This window comes from Sesamum indicum, linkage group LG2 (assembly GCF_026168435.1).
Source record: "Sesamum indicum cultivar Baizhima isolate 11 linkage group LG2, ASM2616843v1, whole genome shotgun sequence".
NCBI lineage: Eukaryota > Viridiplantae > Streptophyta > Magnoliopsida > Lamiales > Pedaliaceae > Sesamum > Sesamum indicum.
In genome coordinates, this window is record NC_142658.1 from 11,938,832 (window position 1) to 11,954,244 (window position 15,413).

Genomic DNA, 15,413 nt, shown 5'->3' on the forward strand with positions numbered 1-15,413 from the left:
TATACACAGGGATCATAATTACGGAGAATGAACGTAAATTTATCATAATGAGAATAATGTAAATTTACCAATACTAATTATGTAGATCGTGAGTGATTTAATATACATACTTATTACACCTGCATAATTAGTTGATACATATTATGTGAATTAAAAGAAAAAGAGAAAATCCTTACCTTTTTAGGCATTTTATTAATGATTTTGTTGCAATTTTCATCTAGCAATTATAGGTGTTTATTACAATATGATTATAATGAAAATAAATGTAAATTTATCTTAACACTGATTATGTAGATTTTGAAATCATTTTGAGTGAGTTAGTGTTTCATTTATATATATATATATATATATATATATATTGCAACCGAACAAGTTAGTTGATATGTATTTATGTCAAAAAGTGAAAAGCATTATTAGGGTAAATTACAACGACCTCCTCTAAGGATTGATATAATTATAAATATTTCTCATTATTTGAAAAATTACAAATACCTCTCTGATATTTAATAAAATTATATAATACTTGAATAGAGAATGATCGGCAATTCCAAGGACATAAAATAGGAGAATGTGTAACGGTTTGCGCATTAAGCAAAGATTCACTTCCACTGCTCACCTCAAGCCAATGGACAAGTGGAGATCACTAATCACACATTACTACAAGGAATCAAGAAAAGATAAGAACGAACTGGAGGAAACTAGGAAGAAAAATTAAACAGTGTCCTCTGAGCTTACCGAACTACCCCTCTCTAGTATACGATCCAGAATCTTTCATCCCCACCAAAATAGGGATGCCTTGTCACAGTGTCATACACTACTCAGAGGAAAATAACAATAACCTCCTTAAAGAAAGTCTAGATCTTATCGAAGAAACAAGCAAAAAAACCTTCCTTCATATGTGGCAAGTATAAAAGCATGATTGATCAATGCCCACAACAAAATAGTGAAAGCTTGAAGCTTTCAAGTAGGGGATTTGGTATTGCGAAGCATGGATACTTTGAAGCCAATCGAAAAATTATATCACAATTAGGAAGGACCATACAAAATCACAAGGATAATAGGTCATGGAGCTTATGAATTAAAAGATCCTAAGGAACGCCCCCTAAAACGACCATGGAATATACATAACCTCAAGAGGTTTTACGTTTGAATTTGTGCAGACCTCCCTCCCGACCTTCTCATCTCTCTCAGAAATAAGCCTTAGCTTCCAAGCCTGCATCCCTTTCAGAAATAAACCCTGGTCTCCAGGTAGGCATTCCTCTCGGAAATAAGCCTTGGCCTCTAGGCAGACATCCCTTTTGAAAATAAGCCCTATTCTCCAGGCAGGCATCCCTCTCAGAAATAAGCCCTACCCTCCAAGAAGGGATCGCTCTTAGAAATAAGCCTCAACAAACCCTGCCGCTCAGGCAGACACACTAAAAATAAACGAAAAAGAGAGTGGGAAGCCCTATGTATAAACAGGCCCGATCCTTATACTCAAGCCCTATCATCTAAGATAGGCGCTCATCTAAGAAGTAGGCGTGGCCCCCAACAGAGGTCCATCAAAGCCCAATAGGGGTAGCCGTTCAAAATCATTACAATACATAATTCTACAATCAAGAAACTTCTCATTACAATCATTTTCTTTCTCTACAATATATGCAGGAGAAAAGCCTTTAAGATAAGAATATAGTAACTCAATAGAGTATATGGGGGCCAAGCCCTCAAAGCAAGTATAGCAAAGAAAACGCAAAATGCATTAAAAAGTCCCTAGCCAAACAGGCCCATGAGAAAAAAAGCAAGCATATTGTTTCTTCCCCATCTCGTGATGGAGGAAAAGAAAGCAAGTAAAATTTGTTTCTTCTCCATTTCATGGTGGGGGGGAGGGGGGCGGCATCATAGCCAAAGAAAAATTATTCAAGGGAAGGGGTACAATCACTTCTTTGACCCCACACGCGAGGCTTTTTCATCACTCTACATGGGCTCTGGCTCCGACAAGGAGGGAGCTCCTTTAGCAGTGGGCTCCTTAAATGTAGCAGAGGCGTCTTTAGCATTAGCCCCAAAGGATCTCTCTCTGGGACTTCCACTTTCATCGCCTATTGCACACCAACTTAGGGAAGGGGACTCCGCACTTATTCCTCAACCACCCCAAGTACATGGTATAAATCTTCATCTCGAAAGTATTTGGTGTATATCTTAGATAACTGGGAGAAACTCTCATTAAGAAGGTACAAAAGACGAGCACCCCTATTATCTGAATCAATTAGGAATGGTGTCTCAATAGCGGGAGGAGGAAGTACAACCTAAGGGCGAGAAAGAAGCTCCCCCACAACACCGACGCCTGAAGTCCTGAAAAACAACAAGTCCAAATGGAAGAAAGAATAATTTAAAAGACACAACTAAAGCATCAAACCACTCACTTTAGCTACATACGAATGTAGCATTTTCTCTAAATCCTCCTTCGGTAAGGGGGACAGAAAGAATTTGTCCTCGGGGTAGGCACCCCTTTCAAGAATTTAGAGACAAACGACTCCCCCTCCCTCTGCCACTCGAGAGACTAGCCCGTATAAAGGCTACCATCAGGAGAAGGATGCTGGGGCTTAGTGGAAAAACCCCCTAAGTCTCCAAGACGAGCAGGAAGCCTAGTAGTCGAGCACATAGGTGCAGAAGCAGGCACCCTTGGAGAAAGATTTCCTAAAGAATTCATCCTGACCACTTAGAAGACACTCCTAGGGTGGCTGAAGCAGGCCTCTTCCCCTTAGATTCACTTGAGGCAGGAGTCCCCTTAGGGGCCATCGAGGAAAGGGTAGCAGCAAAACAATCCCCTAGGCTCCAGGAAGCATGATCGTAAAGTTGCTTGTCAAACATTATGCTCTCTGGAAGAAACAAAATCAGTAAAAAAATCAAACCACTGAAAATTCAAAAAGCAAAAGATAGAAAAACAATAAAATACCCAAAGGTTCCCCCAAAAGGGTGACATGGGGACTCAATCCAAATTGATGAAAGAGTCTCTCATCTATCGAGCCCTGACAATCATAAGGTTGTTCATTCAAATCCTCTATGAGGAGAGAAAATGAAAAATCCTATCGTTTGTAGCAAAAGGAGAAGCAGAAGGGATATAGTAAGTCAACCTATGGGGGAAAGCCCAAGGGGTAGGAGGAAAAACATAGAAAAAACTATCCCTCCAACATTTAAAGGAGTAGGAAGCAGGAAATAAGCGGACCCCCTCGGCCAAGGGTGAAGTGAAAGACTCCAGGCTCCGATCTTTTCAATTAAAAATATTGGAAAAGAAATCCTGCCAGTAGTAGGAACGCTATTAAAACCAAGAACTATAGCGAAACTAGTGAACAAAAGAAAGGATTTAGGAGCCAACTGATTCAGGGGGACTTGAAAACGACAAGCAACCTCCTCATAGAAGTCTAGGATAGGGAAGCGGAGGCTAGCACGGAGTTGGATGGTGAAAAAACACAAGCAATTAGGGAATAGGGACTCAGGCCAACTGTAAGGGGAAGGAACATAAATAATGTACTCAGGAAGAATCCCATAGTCCTCCACTTAATGGTGAACCTCAACTAGTTAGAGAGAAATAGGGGCTTAGTTCCCCATGGTTGGGCCAATAGTCCTCCCTACCTCATCTTTCGTCTCTCCTGGTTCTTCCCTCTCTTCCTCTCTAGGGGAAGAACCCTCCTCATCCTCAATTTTCCCCGCGTCCTCTTCTTCCTCCTCTGATGACTCATCTAGCAAACAATGGGCAGTTGCAGTGGCTTGGCTCAGGCTCCACTTCCTAGCCCTACTAAAGGAATGAGCCAGGGACCATCTTCCTAGAAATGGCCTCAGAGAGACTCTCATCGGCTAGTCTTTCACCTACAAAAACGTAAAGACTCATATGAATAATCCATAGATAAAATAGAAAAATATATATTAAAGAAAAAGAAGAAGAAGAAGAGAAGAAAACTCAAAGGGAAGGTGAAAAAGATAGGGACAAAAGATTTATGAAAATAAGGAAGAGCCTCAAATGCTAAAAAGAAAAACTCTCTCCAAATCGGCAGGGGGGGTGCAGTGGGAAAGCGGCTGCCAAGGGACAAAGATTAAGGAAAATGGGTGGTTAAGACACCCTCAACCCAAGTAACTGCCCCTCATTGGGCGGTTACCAAGGAAGTGGGGCACTTGCAGGGGCGGTTACCATTATACCCTTTGGAACATGCAACAATGAGCAAGCACGCATCCAAGAGACCAACAAACTCCTACACGTCTCTCCAACCAACAAAATAAGGATGCCTAGGATGCTTATCCATTAGCAATCGCCTCTTAGACCCTCTACGAGACCAGACCCCTCACCACTCTCCTTATTTATAACTTTTTTCATACTTCATTATTTCTTGCTCATATTTTTTTACTATTTCAATATTGGATACTGGCTTAAGTACCAGAGTGCTAAAATTGCTTTTGCAGGTTCCCATCATCAAGCTTGCAGGAAAATTTAGCCCACCAAAGAGCTCAAGTCCATCAAAAAGTTGACCCATGTGTTTTTTACACCGCTTTTGACATATTATACGACATTCAAAGCAATTTATTTATTTTTGAACACAAATAAGAACCTAAGTTAAGATATAATGTTATTGATATATTCACAATATTAAATGATTTTGTCTATTCATAGTTGTCAGTATTGTCCTGATGTTATTGTGATCCAATATTGTTATACTGCATCGGTCAATTGTACCACCCAATTTTAAATCGGACCGTTAAATATGATTTATTTTACATATCTTTCATTAGCTAAAGTTTTGGACCCATCCATTTCATAGTTGTGGAGAAATCTTATCTGGGATGTCAAATTAGTTGTTTAGACCAGTGCATCATACAATTAGACCATTCGATTTGAAATCGAAACGTTAGATACGATCAAACAGACAAAATCTAGCAAGCGCCAAAATTTTGGTATAAATCTACCTCACAGATGTTATGATATCATGGCAAGAACATAAGATTGATAAATCTCAGCTTTTGCAACAACCTTCTCCCACATTTTTTTTCAAAATTTGCCCCCAAAAATAGTTTGGAACAGACTTGGCTATAAAAATTGTTACAAATGTTAAATTTCCCCCAAATTTGTCATTCGGGGCCAAATATATTTTTATCTGAAATGGATCATGGAACGATTTTTATCAATAAAACCATTACAAAACTTGAAATTTCCTCTCAAATTTTAGCCTCCCCCAAATATTATCCTTTTTGGAATGGCTTTGCTGACAGAATTTGGAAATCAATCTGTTTCTGTTTTTTTTTTTTTGGGGGGGGGGGGGGGGAGGGAGGGTTATTTTTAGTAATTGGTCTAACGGTTATATCCAATCTCACGTCAGCCATTAAAATTTCAAAAAGTCGATATAAAAGTCATTTCAAAAGTCGAATGTGTAAAAATTAGAATTTTCCAGAACAATGTCTTTCGAAAAAATCTTACCATTTTGCTCGTTACAAAAAGTGAAAACAAATTTATAATATGACGGGATGACACTATCAGGACAAATTCATTCCAAGTCATTAGAAAATCCATCCCCAATTGAAACGGAATACATCCGTTCCAAATGCAGTAATTTTTTGTAGTCGATTTCTATATACTAACTAAAAAATCATAAATTTTAGGCACTATTCATTTTTAATGAAAATTTTATAGTAATTCAAAATTAAGTTTTAGACAATGGTTGTAATAATCATATTTTAGGAGATATAAATAATAATGATATTTTCATCTTAAAAATTTTGATTCATGTTATGAGGTGGTTTTTTGTTATTTATTATAGTTTAACAGGGTGACGGTGACCATAAGTATACTTAAGGGGTGGAAAGTATTATTAGTGATTGCTAAAATATGTATGAGTCACTAACAAGTACACTAGCTATCAAGTATACATAAATATTGATCCCATGAGAATTTCAATGAAAAAATTACTGGAGCTATGACTAATCAGAGATTATTTTGAATTATCAAGAATCAAGTGATGGATTACAACTAAAAAAAATAACCACTAATTAAAATAAATCAAACGAACGTGTTGGAAAAGATTTGATAATGAGAAAGATGTTAAGGCTATATGTCCACCTAATCAATACAATGAATGCGAAATTTAACAGATTAATCTATCAAGTAAGTGTTTTCATATATTGAGGTTCTTCCCAATTTAATTCGATATACTATCTCAAGCTATACCAAACCTATTATTATTAAGAAAATAGTGGATCTCTCCAATCTAAAACTCGTAGCAATAATGCACTAAGATTTGTGAACAACCTGTGCAACCAAATGAATCATGTCTATGTGTGCCAAGGCTTTCTAAAAGCCTTAACAAAAATTAAATTAATTCATCCTATCTAGACCAAATACAAAAAAGAGAAGAAATAGAAGATTTCATGGAGTCGAAAGTTGGGCATGAATGGTCAATCACTACAACGCCGAATCTTGCTCCCCCAGTCGTCTTCTTCTCCGTATTTTTTAGAAAAAAGATCCCTTCTTCTTATCTCCTTTCTTCTTTTTATGCTAGTTCCTCAATTGGTAGGAGGGATGAGGAATTGCATTCAATCAACACTTCGTTTCTTTCCTTTTTAGTTCTATTCCTACCAAGCTTTTCAAAATATTTTACAAGACAATAAAGTAGCTCCACAACATATTTCATCTAAGCACTCAACTTATGAAGTTTTATTTCTGCTTACTGCATATTTGATAACCCATGAGTACAGGTAAAAGTAACACCAGTTTCTGTTTTGCGAATTTCTAATAACCCACGGGTCACAGGTTATTATGAGAGCACTGCTATTGGAATATTTTCTTTTTTTCATAATTTAGCCATTTTCTTGCAATTCTTTTTCCTCCCATGAAAACACTTAAAATGTCATAAATACACCCAAAAATAAGTATAATATCACAAAAATATAGGAATATCAATAAAAAAATACATCATATACATTTCCCTAATCAATTAATTCATTAAAAATCAACATCAATAGCCCTTGCAAATTGAAGTTAATCATGCTTATGGATCTATACTACTACAAAAAAGAACTATGTTGTGACTCATCAACTCTTATTTTCTTTTTTTTCTTTAGAGTGAAAGAGTCATATCAACTTTTAAATATTCAAATATTTATCTTTTTGGTTTATTCCATCCGTTTAATAAAATTGAATCATAATAGTAAATTTAATGTTTTTAATAAATTAATTCAATACCACTCAACTTTTCACACATTTTATATTTTGAAATCACTATTTCAATGTTGATCACCAACTCGTCAATAAAAAATTAATTATTTGTAATTTTTAAATATTTTGAACACATTACATGTGTTGCATACCTCTAGTACAATTAAGTAATAACTCATCCAACTAATCCATTTAATACTTCAAGCAAATTAGAAAATTACACCAACCTACACTTAATTATTCAAACACTTCCATACTTGAATCAAAGAATAAGAAATCTCAATATAATAAAAAAGAAATAAAAGAATATCTTATCTTCTCTCAAACCAAAACCTAAAAAGAGCTAGTGAACTAGTGTCCATCTCCAGGGCTCGGACCGGATTTCTTGATTCCGCCTAGAGTTAGAGCTGTCGTTGCGACATGTCCCTGCCCACGGTCACTCGGCCCTCCGGTTTTCACTGCCTCCACATACAAATCGTCCAGAACTTTCATGATCTGTATTTCGATGGAGTTCTGATGCTCGACAGGTTTTAGCAGACGTGCTTTGCCATGGAAAGAGACAGAACTTAGAACAACAACAACAACATAGAACAATGTGAGAGAGTTTAGACCTTTGGCCATCACTAAAACAGATTCTTGGAGAGTCTTGAATTCTACTAAGTTACTTAACTAGAAGATGATGAGAACAAGAATGTATTAGTTTATGAGAATGGAGATGGGGATTCCAGTATATTTATAGACTGCCCGAATGCAGCACGAAGCTGGTTTTGGAATGCAAAATTTGACTGTATAATTTTCAACTCTGGAAAGGGTTTTTGATTGTGATCAGGTTTCGCCGGCGGACCTGGAATTGTCTGCTGCGGAAATTAAGAAAACTAGGAATTTTGACATGAATCTTAAGGCAGCAAAGCGTATTAGAGTCGAAGTCCAACTCTGCTTCTAAAAAAGAATCGAAGTCCAACTTTGAATATCAATTGTCAAGCCTTCGAATTCTATAAGTCCACCACATATAGTATTATTTGAATAGAGTGGCATGGTGGGATCAACGTCTGGAATTTTCGGTGACCTTTTCCTCTTTCTTTTCACATTTACGGCCACACGTAATTGCCTACGTATTATATAAGGAAAATAATATTTTTGATATCATACTTTAGGTCCGTTGCACTTTTAGTCTCTTACATTACGATCGTTTTCACTTTTAGTTCCATTTATTACAAAATCAGCACTTTTAGTTCTGTAATTTATAAAAATTAGTATTTTTTATTCACATTTACTTTTCGTTCTACAATTTAATAGTGTGGCACCTGCCATTTAAGTATTTTTTACCGGAAGAAAAATTGGTCCTTCTCCCCAAAAGTAGCATATGAATGCTTCATTTGGCCTTCTTGATTTACTTGGGTGGAAGACATGATTTTTGTGTTGCTTCTACTTAGTTTCAAGTTACAGAAATATGGGAAGTGTGAGATTCAATTTTTATGAGTGAATTTGTGAGAGAAGAGAGAAATCCTCCTTTTTTTACCTTAATCTATTTCAAGATTTATTTTTTTCCCTCAAATGTATTTATACTTCCTCCAAAAAATGGTCCTAAGCGCAAAGCGCGTCAATTTTTCTTCCAATCAAAAATATTTAACGGACACATACCTACTTCAATAAATTGTAAACGAAAAAATGGATGAAAATCAAATGCAAAACATGCAAATTCCGTAATAAATGGACCAAATGTAAAGTTAGGATAAAAAAATGCTATTTCACCTATTATAGATGTTGCGACAGTATCAGTAAATGTTAAGAAAATCATACAAAATGGATAGATAAGACGCCTATATAAAATTAATAAAATATAAGCACATATATTGTAATTCATTATTATTTTCGAAGAATATTAGATTCATATGAGATAATAATTTATATATAATAAAATAGAATCATTAAAGTTAACTAATTAAGCCTCATTTTTGCATAGATGTGGCAACTTTAATGAGCTTCATTCTCCCAAATGAATTTTTACAAATTTTAAACTAAAAGGGAAAAAAATAATTAGTGTTAATTTAAAAGAATGTAATCAATATTATATGTTTATCTATTCTTTTTAAATATGTAAAAACATCACTACCTAAAAAAAGGTCATTTTTTGGGACTAATTTGAAAAAAATTGCTACGGGTAATGGCCCATCATTGTCAACAGTGTTGGAAAAGTTTTGGAAGGAACAAAACAAATCCGTCTCAAATTTGATGTGTAGCACCCCTTACTTGCTACATCTAATTATTACTGTTTCATTCTTTCTTTAATTAGAACTCATTTTATAAGTAATTCTCTTTCAACTCGTAAAATAAATTCTAATTTATTAATATAATATGTATATACATATATCACAAAAGGTATTAGATATCACCAAAAGTTTATATTTACCCTCACTAAATGTCCTCATATACATAACCTCAAGGAAAATCATACCATAACTTTAAATACAAACCCGATAAAAGACTAGAATATTTAACAACCCAAAAATCAAAAACTCTGGCTTCAGATGTCACGGCTGACCCACCTAATAAAGACGAGGGCACCGCTCAAAGTCCAATGTGGCTAATCAGTATGATCTATTTTCTGAAAAGTACGTGGCAAGGAATGAAGTGCCTACTCAATAAGTATAGCTGATCAGTTTATATATATACACAGGCAACAATTTTACGTACATGCAGTCACATTGACTAACAGTCATTATCAATAGTAACATCAAATATAAGCAGTAATACCTACTCACAATTATAAATCAATTTATGACACAATATTCGACATTATCGTTTAATAGTTAAGGGCCCCACTTACTCTAATTCGTATACAGCAGTCAATGGTTTCGCCGGCCATCATCATATCATATACAGCACAGGATACCCGTTGTGTGATATCCCCACACTCTTTTACTCCAACTCTGTAGCAATATAGCACAGGACATCACAACAAATATGGTACCCCCACACCACTCCAGTGTGTAGCTAACAACATAGGATATTCCCCGCTGCCCCGAAATACCCCGGTACCCTACGCGCCATGGTACCTAGCTTAAATCATATATTTTTCATATCTTATTATCAATCACATTATCATCAATCACATTTTCATAAACCATTGACTGTGTTCCCAACAAGGTAAGCCTCATCTTTTATTTCAACCCACAATCGTCATTCTATTCTTTATAATAATCACTTCCTCAATAACAACTCCCAATTTGATTTCATCAACAATCAATTATATGATTTTCACATAATCATATCCTGCATATCTCTACATTACCATCACATATTACATAGTAACAATTTCACCAATATTAAGGTAATCTAATAAATAATCCACAACGAATTATATAACCAATCAATATACGAAAGTCACGCATAATAATATAAAGCCAAGTCCACGTTCGCATCCAAGAAACCAATATATATAATATATTCAATACTATACATACGTATATATATATATATAAATCCAATTAGCTATACTTACCTTATATCCCAAAATGCTTCGGTTTCACGAGGGACTGCTCAACCCTCTGTTTTGTCGTCACGTCCTATAATAGAATATTATACGGATAATCAATATATTTAATTTACCAAATAATTCATAAGAATTCACTTAATCAAACCCCTTATATATTTATAACTATCATTTTTAATAACATTCATAAATTATATTACCACTGAAACCTCATTTTCTCTCTTTCATAACATAATATTCTTTAAATATAACTTTTCGAAATATTTCTATGAATTTTCTGTCAATTTATCGTTGCTATATAATTTAATTAAGTAATAATACATAGAATTACATATTTGGTTCATCATTCCGATGAAATTATGTAAATTAGCTATAATAATAATTAAATCTAACAAATCAAATAATTTAATTGCCCAACTATATCATTTTTATAGCAACTGTGATATTTAATTTGACACTAATTTAAATAGCCAAAATTATAAAATACTCCGATTAAATAGTTCACCGCTCAATATAATCAATATTTAATAAACGGACTAATTAAATAATATAATTATATAAATTAATAAAAATTAAATTACAATTTCCGTACCTCTATTTTCCGAAAATGTGTGTGTGCGTCTGGTGTGTGTGTTAAATGTGAGTGTGTGTGTTTTGTGAGAGTGTGTGTTAATGTGTGAATGTTAATTAACATAAATATATATATTGGATGATTGGTGAGGCGGTGGCAGCACATGGCACGGCCCACCATCTTATTTTCTTTTTTTTTTTATGCTTTTTAAATAATTACTTTTACGTCCTTTCTAATTTTCTTAATTAATATAATTTACTCCCAAATATTATAACGAATTTCAATTTAATCCGTTCAAGTTTTATTATATCCCAATTTAATCTATAATTTATTTATTAATTAAATTTAAATTTTTAATAATTAATAGTTAGTCTCCCAATTACGTAAAAAATTCTACGGACGTCACATGATATGGACTTGAGACAGGCCTATCTCACCATCAAAAATATTGTTCCATGGACAAATTATATATAGTTGAATTACTTTTGCAACAGGTTTGTGACGATATTCACAATGGTATTTGCATAACTATTTTTCAACATTTTTTGAGACGTACACCCATCTCAATCTTGTCTTAGAATCATGCATAGTGTTTGGTTTCATTTTTGGTTCGTTTTCGAGATGGGTCAAAATATGGTAAATATTTGCTTTGATTTGTTTTAGAAATTTTGATAGTGTTTTGAAATGTTTTGAAACAGTGCCTCATTTATTTTTGGTCAAAATAATTTTTCACTAATTATAGGCCCTACAATTAAAAAAAATTATATATATACTCATACATATATATAAATATATATAAAAGAGACATGATTTGGCAATAAACATTAGTTTTGACTCCCACTAAACAATATCAAACATACCATACTTATTTTTCTCTCTCTATCTCCACAGAATATACCAAAATAAGTTAAAAATGAAACCAAAGGTAGTGGGGTCTAGGTGCTTTTCTTCTAGTCTTCAAGGCTCTTTATTTTGGGGGCGTATATGATACTTGGGCTTCGGGAGGGGGAGATGTAAGAAAAATTACCAAGTTGACCCTTAGCCCAAGTATTATATTTGGTTATTTACTAAAATCCCCCTTTGGAGGGGAAGGGTGGATTGTTAGCGTGGACGATTTAGAAGATATAATTGGAGGACATGTATGGTTAGGTTCCATTTGTATACTTGGTGGAATCTGGCATATCTTAACTAAACTCTTCGCGTGGGCTCGACGCGCCCTTGTATGGTCTGGAGAGGCTTACTTATCTTATAGTTTAGGGGCTTTATCCGTCACAACAGTATTTGCATAACTATTTTTCAACATCTTTTGAGACGTACACCCATCTCAATCTTGTCACAAATTTTGAGATGGGTTTCCGTCGCAAGAATCCAAAGAGTAGGATAAATTTAAGACGCATTATGCAGCGACAGGTTTTGAGACAACTTTTGTAACATCTTTTTGTCGCATTTTGGGCTACTTTGCACCAGCTTCTAAACTTCCTAACAAGTTTTATGTTTATATGTTGTTAACTTTTGTAAAGGTTCTGGTTGCAAAATTCACTGCAAAATTATAAATTGAATTATTTCACTTAGTTTAATATCAAATTAGTTTATTTTCAATATTTTGATAAATTAATTTTCTTATCCATTTAGTCCATAAAAAAGTTGTAGAAAATTTTACAAAATAAATAAAATTATTTCATAATATACAAGGGTATTTTTTATCTAATCACTACAAAAATATATGAAAATTATATGACAACTAATAGAATGCGCTACTTGATGGACAAATGTTAGAGAATATTGAAAATTTGTCGAATATTAATATTATGTCAAACATTAAAAGAACAGGTTGTAATTCAATACAAAAAATATAAATTCAAATCTCATAAATATAAGAACATATTTAATTTGTAGTATCTTTTTATTTTTAATTTCTTTAATTGTATTCAATAATTAAAAAATATCAATCTTTAATAAATATATATTTAATATAATCATCTACACTTTATTATTAAGTGAGAGTATCTTTTAGTGTCTTACTTAATTCTATTATTTATTTTTAATTAAAATTTTAAGTTAATTAATTATTTTTAACTTCTTCATTAATTATGATTTCATAACTACCCTGTGGTAGTTTTTTTTTTCCTGCATTTTTTATTTCTCGAATATTATTTATTGTCTTTGTTTGTCAATACTTTTGTATAAATCACAATAGTTATATCGACTTATTACATAACATTAGGCACTTTTTTACTCTACAAAATGTGATACCATAATGTATATAAATATTTTATTTTAATTTATTTTTAAAAATAATTATGCACATATGCCACACTTACTAATATCTATTATAAAAATCCTAAATACACATCACCTCGGACTCGCGCATTTGATGTCGGGTCTCGAGATTCACACAGTTGGGTCCTCTCAGTAACACTTACTGAAGATTTTCCTTTGATGGGGCATGTGAGACCATAAAATTTTGAAATAATTACACTTCTTTTTTTTTTAGATTTAGTATAGTTATATACATCAGGAGTGCTAGATGTAATTTTTCAAACGACCTCTTCTAAAATTTGGCATAATTACGAATATCTCCCCATTGTTTGAAATATTATAAATACCCTCCTCAAACGACAAATTATTACATAGCACATAATCGGTGAATGGGCATTACTTTTTTAGCCTTGTTAATTTTTTTAAAAATATATTTAAAAAATAATAAAAAAATGTGAGATTGAGCAAAATAAATAATTCATGTGGAACATTAGTTCATAAATAGAAAATAATAAAATATATAAAATTATAATTTATAATCTCAAAGGGCATGTTGGTCCGTCCACCAAAAAAAATTGAATGAAAGCTAATAGAATGGACTCGTTGTTAGACAAGCGTTAAAATTAGAGGATATTTGTAATTTTTTAAACTATAAGGAGATATTTATAATTATGTCAAATCTCAATAAAGGTGATTGTAATTTACCCTATTTATTATATATGTATCATATTATTTATTACTTTACTTTTGATTGAAATTCTTCATTTATTAACTATTTTTCTATAGGTAAAAATATTTTTTTTAATCAAAAAATATTTTGATAATAATTTAATATGCAAAATACTAATATATTTTTAGAATTGTATATTTATTCATAGAATAAGGGATAACTTTGTCCAACAAATAAATTTAACTGGAATAAGACTTATAACTTATTAAAATGCTACTTCACCAATAGTTGAGGAGCCAAAGTGTAATTAACCCTTTTTGATTAATAATAATGACTATTATTAATGGCTATAGCACTTCTTGTTACTCTGATTTGCAACATACGTTTGTGCATATTCCAATCTTCCAATCAATCAGACCATCCACTCTGTTCATCCGATTGATCTCTCATCTAACCTTTTTAGCCGATTCAACTAATCATACCACTGACCCAATGACTATAGGCAATTTAACCGATTAAACGCAATATTCAACCAATCATACCACTGACCCAATGATTATAGATCAAATCCTTTTACCCAATTTAACCGATCAAACCACTGGATAACTAATAATTTGTCCAATTCCATCTCTAATATAATATTTTTTAAATCAAACCATTGGCCCAATAACTGATGATTTGTATGGTTCGATCTCTTATCTGATCTTTTTTAGATGATTCAACCCATCTAACCCTCAACCCAATGGCCATTGATTTGCCTAATTCAATCTCTAATCGATGTTTCGGACAATTCAACCAATCAAACCATTGACCCAATGATGAACAAGTTGTCCAATCAAACCATTGACCCAATGGTCAATAATTTGTCCGATCTAATTTTAAAAAAAGTGTACATCACTTCTTGATATTCTGATTTGCAACACAGTTGGAGACTAGGAGCTTATTAATGCTCAAGCATTCTTCATTTCAGAAAACACAATACACGATCAGGGCTGGTACAATCCTGTAGTTATTGATAGACGTTGCAAACTTAATTGCACACTTAGTCCTTAAATAAAGTCGATTTGACCAAAATGTACCATGAGACGTTAAATAAATCACAAGACTAAATGTATACTCACGCCCATCAAAGATCAAGTTTCAGGACACTCGTTGTTATAGGATTAAAAGTAACTTTGCCTGCAACGGTTATAGGCCAGTGGTATATAAATGAAGCATTTTATAACAATCAGAATCAAACTACTGC

At 33.2% G+C, this 15,413-nt stretch overlaps 1 long non-coding RNA gene across 1 annotated transcript; it reads right to left on the minus strand.

Annotated features, from left to right (window-relative positions):
* Positions 1–9,497: 9,497 nt before the first annotated feature.
* LOC148789178 (uncharacterized) lies at positions 9,498–11,334 on the minus strand. Its single transcript, XR_016064140.1, has 2 exons — positions 11,260–11,334; positions 9,498–10,740 (listed from the first exon to the last, which is right to left on the minus strand). It is a non-coding gene; the product is annotated as an uncharacterized LOC148789178 (long non-coding RNA).
* Positions 11,335–15,413: the final 4,079 nt, after the last annotated feature.